Raw genomic sequence first — 10,440 nt, forward strand, 5'->3', positions numbered from 1 at the left:
AAATAATAGTGTTTTGAGTCGTAAATATTACTATGTATTACAATAATATTTAGCATAAAACTGTTACAAATTTAAGAAATCTAGCTAATCTGTCAATAATCATTTGCTTTCGCTGCCACTAGGTGTCTCTGGTGGATCATGTGATGTGATCGAAGGCGAACTGTCAAGACGAAGCAACAAACCCTAGTTAATTTTACTGACCTAGAGTTTGTGGTGTATTTTGTCTCTGAAGTAAGTAATTTTTGTAAGGTATTTGCACATTTGATTTATATTTTTAGAAGTTTTAAACTTGACAACCAAGCTAGAGTGAAATTAGCGTATGCTAGGTTGCTTATGGCTGAAGAGGTTTGGATCTGTACCCTGGCCCTAGTCTACTGCATTTTGCTTAGGGTACTTGAATTACGATTAGGATGAGTCACTCAACTAATTAAATGAAGCCAGAAGAGCTGTAATAAGTTTATTTTAAATGTAATTTTACATATACGTACTCTTGACCCTAATGATAGATGAGCTTACCCCAGGCTAAATTGGTGAGGCCTCGTAATGCTGTATAAGTTATAGTATATAAGCATATCTAGGCCAGGCTAAGATATGGAGAGGACTTACCCTTATATTTTGTGTAATTATTCTATCCTATTTTTATCCAGAGAAGGAAACTTAAATTTGCCCTAGATTAGCTTAAGCTATTTCTGTGAGCACCCTGTAAGGTTACATCTGAAAAGTTTTCATATATGACAAATTGATTTATCTTGGATACCAAATAAAATACAACAGCAGTTGGGTTTTGATGTTAAAGGGAAAAGAGTGGCAAGAAGAGAGACAGAAGGTTATGGAACTTTGTCATTCAGCACTGAAACGGAAGGTGAGAGTAAAAGGTTTAAAAGGTGTAACAGGAGGAAACTTCACAGTTCCACTATGAATCAGCTGTTAGGAGAGGGTAGAATGTAAGATGGAAGAGAATATGAAAGGAGGTGCAGTTAAATGAACAACCGGGGTAGCATCTAGAGTCTGATGCTGGAGGGGATGCTGCAAAGAACCTTAAGCCTACAGTGCACTGCATGATGTGCATGAAGATACTCCCAACCTATGGGGCAGGTTGTTGAGAACAAAAGGAAGTTTTAGGGGGAAACACTGCAGTGGATCCATCGTTATCGCGTGGCTCAGCCCTATTCACTTGATATTTAATTGGTGAAACAAGAATACAATTACATCTTTAAGCATACCATTCAAAAGATTGAAGTTTCATCAACATAATGTGATATATATGAAAATGCCATATGAACTAAAATAGGCATGTGAGGTCTTCGTAAAACATGTTTTCAAGGCAATTTTTAAATTCAATATGGCGTCCACCGACTGAGGTGCCGTTCGTAACCGCCAAGGATCCAACATCTTTCCCAGGCTTCCCAGCACTCATTTGAACAATGTTAGCAATAATATGTAACGTTTATTGATCTTACTCAAGATTGCAGTTGCCTCCCAACATAGGCTCCTTTGTGTGGATTTAAAGATGAAAAGAGAAAAGAAAATGAAAACGAATGGGGTAAAGAAAATCAAGTGGTATAAATTGTTAGGGAGGGATAATGATAAGAAGAGAGAGTTCAGGAGAAGAGTGCTGGGAGAGGTTGATCTGCGAATTGAAGATGTGGGAGAATGGTAGAGGCATAATGCATCAGTGATTAGAAGACATGGAAAGGAGATACTAGGGGAAACATCTGGAATAGTATGGGAGTAAAAGGAGAGCTGGTGGTGGGGGGAAGTGGTGAAGGGTATAAGGGAGGCAGAGAAGAGATTTGAAGAGCCACAGCTGGAGGAGGACAAAGAAAGATTAAGAGAAAGAAACAAAGAAGTAAAAAGGGTGGTAGTTCAAGCTAAGGTAAGGGCATATGAAGAGGCTTATAATGAACTGGAAGTCAAGGAAGGGTTGAATAAGATGCTCAAACTTTCAAAAGTAAGAAATAAAAGAACAAAGGACATCACCCGTATTAAGCAAATGAAAGATAGGAGTGGTGCGGTCATAAATAAGGAAGAAGACATCCTGAAAAGATGGAAGGAGCATTTCGAATAACTGGTAAATGAAGAAAATGAAAGACTTGTAAGAGAGGATGGATAAGTAAACATGGGAATGGCAATGGGGATATCTAGTGATGAAGTAATACGAGCCTTAAAAATAATGAGGAATGAGAAGGCAATTAGACCTGACTTAATCCCAGTCGAAGTTTGGAAAGCCTTAATAGAGGAAGGGGTAGATATCTTGTATGATCTAGTGGTAAAAATATTTGAACAGGAAGAATTGCAGGAAAGCATATTGATACCTATATATAAAGGTAAAGGTGATGCATCAGCTCCACGTGCACACACTTCACCTGGAGGAATCAGCGGAGCACTGGAAGTACCTGCTAATGCAACTTCTCCATACATGAGAGGCTAGACAGGCACATGGGAGGCTTTAATTCCCCTCCATACATGCGAGGTATTGAATATACCACATGGGAGGTCAGCTTGACAGAGACGAGACCTGACCGATGAGACGAACATTGAGGTACTCTCTCCGATTGCATCTCACCAGAAGAATTGATTGTTGTTCCGATACGTAATACAAACCCTCGGTCCTTTAACAATAGGAAGGTAACTAGCGGCAGCTGGGACGGTCGTAAGCTTCGAACAAGGGGAGAACGGTAGTTAACTGCTTGTCCGATCGTGCGCGCCCGGGTGGTGAAGAATCACTTTTGCTTTCGGCCGTGGTGTGACAGGACGTGCTCGTCATCGCTCTGCCCGCTATTTCGTCGTGTGCTTTGGATGTTTACAATTTCTTCTGACTGGTTTGTTTGTGGTCTTGAATGAAATTGTAAGTACTCTTTTTTCATTTTTCATTGTGAAGTGAATTTAATTAATTATGGATCAAGAAGAGCTTTCGCCGCGCCCACCAGCTGCCCGTAGAGTGTGTCCCGGGCTGGAGGGGCGTAAATGCGGCGGATTCCGCTCTTATCCTGACATTGATCCACATGAATTATGTTATCGGTGTCGGGGGCGAGAATGCTCCCGAGCCGAACCATGTAATGTTTGTGTGAATTGGTCCGAGGCGCAGTGGGTGCTGTACGAGGGTAGGAAGAGGCGTAGATCGACCAAGGAGTCGTCGGAAAGCTCTCCAGCGACTCCTTTGGTGACGGATACCTCGTCATCCTTCCTACCTCCAGCTCAGCCCCCACGATTTGCGCCTTCCCCTGCGGGGGGGGTTTCGGAGTCCTTCTCCTCACTCGATCCGTCGAGTGTAGAGGAGGGCGCCCGATACCCAGATGTTCAATTGTACTCGGGGTCTTCCGTCCGCTCTGGGTGGGGTTCGTCCTCCCCCAGGCGTGAGGATGCCCCTCTAACTGACCCGACTGTTCCTCCCTCAGGTGTGCCTTCTGTGAGTGACGACCTTGGACAGGTGTGGGCGTCGTTGGGACTGCAGGGCGCCCCCAGTATCCAGGGCTTGATTCAAACGTCTGGCGGGGTCGGCAGTTGTAACTCATGTTGTAGTCACAACAACGACTAATACAGTGTCCACACCAGCGTACGCCGCCCCTCCTTCATATCTGGGTTGTTACACGCAACACATTGCGTCGGTGACTCCCACGGCATCATCCAAAAGCCGATTGCTGCCGTACCTAAGAGGGGCGTGCCGCCGCCACCTGGATTCTATGTGCTGCCGACTCCCACTTTCGCTGTCCCAAAAGTTTGCCACCCCTGGATCTGCCGCCGTCCCAATGATGAGTTTGGCTCAATTAGAGATGCCTGTGACGCCGGACTATGCTGCCGTACCTGCCGTACCTGGCAGCTAGTGTTTGCTGGCCCAGCGCTCGCGCCGCTCCTACGAAGCGCGCGGTGCGGGACGCTCATGCTGATGTTGCTGCTGGTGCTGGTCCTGCTGGTGCTGGTCCTGCTGCTGCTGGTCCTGCTGGTGCTGGTCCTGCTGGTGCTGGTCCTGATGGCTGTTGGTCCTGCTGTTGATCCCTGCCGCTCCTGCCGTGCCTGCCCCTGCCCACGTCGCGTCTCGTCATGGAGGTGCTGCACCAGTCTCAGGTCTTTCCGGACAGGATCAGTCGGGGCGTGTTGCTTCGGCAATTGGCCCGACTTTTCCGTGGATGGAAGACCTGACGTCCGTCCTGAGAGAGCTGACGAAGAAGAGGAAGAAGAAGAGGAAGGTGTCGTCGTCGTCTTCATCGTCTTCTTCGTCGTCTGTTGCCGCCTCTCCCCCTTCGACTTCTAAAGGCTTTTCCAAGGGCCGAAGAAGAAGAAGGCTCGGCCTCCTTCCCCCCCTAAAGAAGGCTCCTGCGGGACCTTCGAAGGGCCCGTACTCGCTCTGGTGTGACGGGGGGTGCTTCTGCTGGTCCTCCTGTTCCCTCGGGAACAGGGCCCGTCTCCTCTTCTGAGAAGAAGAAGAAGACAGGGACCAAGGATGTGCTGGCTACTGCTGGTACATCCGCGCCTGGTCTTGGTAGCACTGCTGCTAAGCCAGGTACCGGCTCGACTTCTCGTTCGCGAGAAGGTCCGAGTGTACGGTCTCCTTCGGGCGACCGTGCAGCTAAAGTCAAGACGCCTGAGCTTGCTCACCGTCATGACCGAGGCACGGAGCAGAAGACTGTCGAGAGTCGCGCAAGTGACTCTCGCCAGGCCAGCGGCCGCTCTCGTAGCGACCAGCCGGTACCTCGGGTTGACGTGACGGTCTCTGACCGGCCACGGGCGGTTGAGGCTGGGAAGAGGTCCCCTCGACCAACGGCACCAGCTTCGGCTGGTACCAGCGGTTTGACGTGCTGTGAGGACGCTCACCGGTCTCACCGCGAAAGCGAGCTCTGTAGATCACCTGACCGCCGCTCCCACAGGGACCGGACGGAGACGGTGGCCAGCAGCAGCTCGTCTGACGCCACGGGACCGGGGTCGACGTGCTCAGTCGAGCCGCTCGCCACAGGTGAGCGGCACGGCCAGGCCTGCAGATCGATCCCCACCGCGGGTTGGTGATCGGCTGCAGCCCCCCACGTACACTGGTCCTGCCAGCGAGCGGGGGGGAGCGTCAGGTCTGTCTCTCCTATACCTTCAACTTCCTCGGGCTACCACCGGGGAAAGAGCGAGGTAGCTAGGAGTGATCGTGAGAGGTGCGCCGCTCACGATCCCGTCATGATGCCGCATGCACCAGGCATGGTCTTAGGACCAGCCAGGTCGTACGCGCAAGTGGCTGGAGGCGACCGTCAGGGGTCTGTTGCTGTTCCTCCTTCTGAAGGAGGAGGGTCTCGAGAGCTGCTCCTGTTGGAGGGACTGGACGGTCCTACTCCTCAGGACGCTGTGACTCCCGAGATCCAGAGGAACTTTGCCCAGGTTATTGCGCTGATTCGTCAGCACAACGACCTGGGGGAAGGATCGCCGCTACCACCATCTGAGCCCACGTCCCGGCTCGAGTCATTTTGGGGGCCCGAAGAGGGAAACCCAAATTGACGGTGGGACTGCCGCGATCGGAGCTTGCAGACTCAGTCCTTGACCAGGTGGAGAATTTTCGTCTCAGGACGAGAGGACTCACTTAAGTCAGGACGGTCTTCCAAGCTACTTCCTCCTCCTCTGCAGCGACAAGCGGAAGTTCTACGTGCCATCAGTGGATCCAATACCGCCCAAACAGGTTAACCGGAGCTAGCTAGGCTAACTCCAGGTGTGTCCCTTGCAGCAGCTCCTGTCGGAGAACTTGTGGTTCTCGCAGCAGGAGGCACTGGGCCTGGAAGCTAACCGCTATGGCGGCTTTCCAGGCAGTCTCTTGGTTGGATCTGTGGTCCCTCACAGTATCCAAGGTCGCGGCCGACTCCGGGGCGCTGCCCTCGAAGACGACCCCGACTTCAGGAGACTGTGCCAGTCTGGAGGTAGGGCCATCTCCTACCTCGCCCATCAGACGGCAAACCTGTGGGCCAACTTGGTTCTCCGTCGTAGGGACGCTGTCCTTACACGAGTAGCCAAGGGGGCCGGGCGTGAGGCGGTAAATGGACTCCGTAACGGACCAATGAAGAGTTCCTCCGCTCTCTTTCCCGGAGAGATGGTGGACGCTGCGGTGGAAAGATGGCGCACTGATGACCGTGACCGTCTGGTTCACCAGGCAGTTACGAAGGTTTCTGGGCAACCTCGTACAACTGCGGTAACAAGCCTAAGAGTTTAGCTAGCGCTTCCTCGGCTGCTAAGACGGCTGCTCCATCGAAGCCGAGGAAAGGAAAAGACTCTTCCTGCTTCAATTCGGGTAAAGGAGGCCGTAACCAGCCCTCCTCCCAGCCCTCCTTTCCCCGAGGAGGTGCTGGGAAGAAGTCGAAGCGAGGTGGGAAAAACGCTAGGGACGGCGTTCCCCCTCACCAGCTGCCGGAAGTGGGGGGTGCCTAGCGAGCCATTGGGCAACTTGGCAGCGCTACGGTGCCGGAGACCTGGTATAGTAGACGTCCTTCGGGAGGGATATCTACTACCCTTCGAATCTCGGCCACCCCTCACCTCCAACCCGGTCCATCTTCAGACATATGTTCTAGGATCCTCAAAGGACGACGCTCTTCGGCAGGAGATCAAGACCATGCTGACCAAACGAGCTGTAGAAGTCGTAGTGGATCGGTCACCGGGCTTTTACAGCCGCCTTTTCTTAGTGGAAAAAAGCATCGGGGGGCTGGCGCCCGGTGATAGATCTCTCTCCCCTGAACCGATTTGTTCGCCAGACTCGGTTCAAGATGGAGACGGCACGTTTTTTCCGTGCTGGACTCCATCAGGGAGAACGACTCATGCTTTCAGTGGACCTGAAGGATGCGTATTTTCAAATACCCATCCATCAGTCCTCCAGAAAGTACCTCCGCTTCATCTTCGACGGGACGGTGTACCAATTCAGGGCACTTTGCTTCGGTCTCTCAACCGCCCCACAGGTTGTTCACGAGAGTGTTCACGCTGGTGTCTGCTTGGGCCCATTCGCACGGGATACGTCTTCTGAGGTATCTCGACGATTGGCTTGGTCCTGGCGAGCTCCCGCTCGCAGTTGCTGCAGGACAGGGATCGACTTCTAAAGTTTTGTCGCGATCTGGGGATCGTGATAAACTACGAGAAGTCCGATCTCGAAACCCAAGCAGAAGATGAAGTACCTGGGTATGCTGATCGATACGGGTTTAGCCAGCTCAAGTCCGCCCCGCAGACTTGAGGATCAGCAAATTCAGGGAGGCAGCCGGCCGGTTCCTGTCTCGGCAGGAACAGGCAGCTCAGCAATGGCAAGTCGTGATCGGCCACCTGTCGTCACTCGAGAAGGTTAGTTCCTCACGGACGTCTTCACCTGCGGTCTCTCCAGTGGAGACTAAGGGAGAGTTGGTCACAGGTAAAGGATCCACCTTACTTCCCCGTGTCCATCACGGAGAAGGTGAGGCAGGACCTAGCCTGGTGGCTCGACGACAGGAACCTCTTAAGAGGGGTGCCTCTACGCACTCCCCCCCCAGGAGATGCTGCTGTTCTCAGACGCATTCGACCGAGGATGGGGCGCACACCTGGAGGAGTTGCTGGCTGCAGGTGTGTGGACCCATCACGACAAGCACCTTCACATCAATGTCCTAGAACTCAAGGCGGCGTTTTACGCTCTCCAAGAGTTCCAAGACCGCTTGATGGGACACTCGGTGGTGTTGATGTGCGACAACACCAACAGTAGTGGCATACGTCAACAAGCAGGGGGGCCTAGTGTCTCTCCCGCTACACCAGTTGACTGTGCAGGTGCACGAGTGGGCCACGGTGCTCACTCGAATAGAGCTGTCAGCACGCCTACATTCCAGGCAAAGGAGGAATGTAGTAGCAGACAAGCTCAGCCCGTCGGGATCAGGTAATAGGGACCGAGTGGTCCCCTACAACCCAGAGGTGGGCGAAAGGCTCTTCAACCTGTGGGGGGCGTCCGGTCATAAACCTGTTCGCCACCCGGTCAACAAACCAAAAACAAACTTCAAGTTTTTTGCTCAGCCGTGCCGGACCCATGGGCAGCCTGCAGAGGACGCTCTTCAACACCCCTGGGACAACCTCTTCGTCTACGCCTTTCCTCCCTTTTGTCTGATTCGGAAAGTGATCAGCCGAGCGCTGGTCACTCCAATCTCAGGATGATCCTGGTGGCTCCCAAACGACCTCAAGCCGTTTGGTATCCGGACCTGCTGGCTCTTCTTGCGGAAAAGAACCAGAGAGATGCCCCACTGGCACAACCTTCTAGCCCAGCCACACGTAGAGCGGTACCACCGAGCAGTCCAGTCCCTACAACTTCACGGCTGGCTGTTTATCCACCATCTCTTGCGAACGAGAGGCTTTTCTCGCAGCGCAGCAACAGAGATGGCTGGACACGTCAGACAGTCCTCTGCAGCTGTGTACCAGGGGAAGTGGGCCGTCTTCTGTGGTTGGTGTCGTAGACGGGGTCTATCTCCTCTCAGAGCCACTCTTCAGCAGGTAGCGGATTTCCTCGTGTTTCTTCGCCGACCGAGAAGCTCCTCTCAGTACCCACAGTTAAAGGATATAGAGCAGCACTGGCGCTCGTCCTAAAACTGAAGGGACTGGACATCTCGAACTCGTTCGAGATCTCCTTGCTGAATGAGGAGCTTCGAAAAGGGTCTTGCCCACCCAGGGGAACTCAGGCCCCCTGAGTGGGATGTGACTCTCGTCCCCCCCCCAGACCTTATGGAGTTTAACTCGAAGACCATTCGAGCCACTCCGAGAGTCGTCAGACAGGGATCTGACCCTCAAGACCCTCTCTTGCTGGCCCTGGCATCGGCGAAGAGAGTAGGGGAACTTCATGGTCTGTCCTTCAATGTTAAACATTCCAGGGGCTGGGGATCTGTGACGCTCCGATTTCGTCCCGAATTTCGTAGCTAAGACTCAGAAAATCCGTCCGATCCCCTGAACGACAGGTTCGAGTCCTTTCACGATCCCCCTCCCTAATGGTTTCACCGACAACGATACGGAATGAGATGCTGCTTTGTCCTGTGAAGGGCGCTACGGCGCTATCTGAAGAAAACTCGACACCTCAGGCCTGAGTGTCGACGCCTCTTCGTTAGCACTGGGGTTACCAAGAAAGAAGTATCCAAGAACACGCTTTCTTTTCTGGCTGCGTGAGGTGATCAGGAGAGCGTACGAGGCTGATGGTAGTGACGACATCCGTAACGCTCCGACCGAGAGCCCACAAAGTCAGAGGTATTGGACCCTCTTTGGCGTTCCGTAAGAACTTCTCCGTGGCGCAGGTCCTGAAGGCAGGTGTCTGGGCCAACCAGACTACCTTCACGTCCTTCTACCTTCGGGATATTGCCCACAAGTCCTTGGATACTTTTTCCTTGGGACTGTGGTGGCTGCTCAACACGTTGTGTAAGCTTACCCAGCACCCGAGCAGGCAGAACAGCATCGATTCCTGGTGTGACTGTAGGAATGAATGGTTGAATGAGAGTGCGACTGGCTTCTCTTCTCCATCTTTCTCTCTCTCTACCTGTGGGCAGAGGGTCACGGTCGTCACCATGCTGGAAGGAATTCGATGCAGGTAAGCTACTCGACCGAGCCCCAATCTATCCCTTTAGTTAGGGATAGAAGCAAATATCCTCCACTCCCTCCAACAAGGGGGAAGGAGTGGATGCCACTTGAGACAAACCCATAACTTTATGTTGGCTCCCTGTACAGGGAACAGTTCTTACAATGCTGGTACGAAGAGATACGCTTGCCTCTCTCTTAGTACTTGGCTCAGAGGTCTGACCATTGATCCTGCGGTGCACACCCCGATCAATCGGACAGAGGTTTGGATCCCTCCTTGCTCTTACGACCAGGGAGGCATTCCAAGGTTGGACGAACACCAGTCTGTTCACCAAAAAAAGACTCAGATTCACCCAACCCAAGAAGTGAGTCTTTCCTATTGTTAAAGGACCGAGGGTTTGTATTACGTATCGGAACAAATGACAATTTGTCGAAAATTGCATTTTCCTAACTATACAAACCTGAGTCCTTTACATATAGTCCCTCATACCACCCCTCACTCCTGGCACTTTTGCATGGGCCTAGAGCAAAAAGTGATCTTCACCGCCCGGGTGCGCGGCGCGCGCACGATCGGATCAAGCAGTTAAATACGTTTCCCCTTGTTCAAAGCTTACGACCGTCCCCAGCTGCCGCTAGTTACCTTCCTATTGTTAAAGGACCTCAGGTTTGTATAGTTAGGAAAAATGCAATTTTCGACAAAATTGTCATTTTTGGTGAGTATACATATATAATACATGGTGGGTGGAACTGAGTTACCTGTGAGTCCAGTGGAGAGGTCGGGTGATTTAGATTGATCCCACCTCCAATCAAATGTTGTTAATCAGGCTAATTCAGGTTTTCAGGGAGTGTATTGAATATGAAGTTTTCATAATAAAACTAATTTTTATACATTCAACTTCCCTGCCAGATATATACTTAGCTATAGAC

This window comes from Macrobrachium nipponense, chromosome 6 (genome assembly GCF_015104395.2).
Source record: "Macrobrachium nipponense isolate FS-2020 chromosome 6, ASM1510439v2, whole genome shotgun sequence".
NCBI classification, from domain to species: Eukaryota; Metazoa; Arthropoda; class Malacostraca; order Decapoda; family Palaemonidae; genus Macrobrachium; species Macrobrachium nipponense.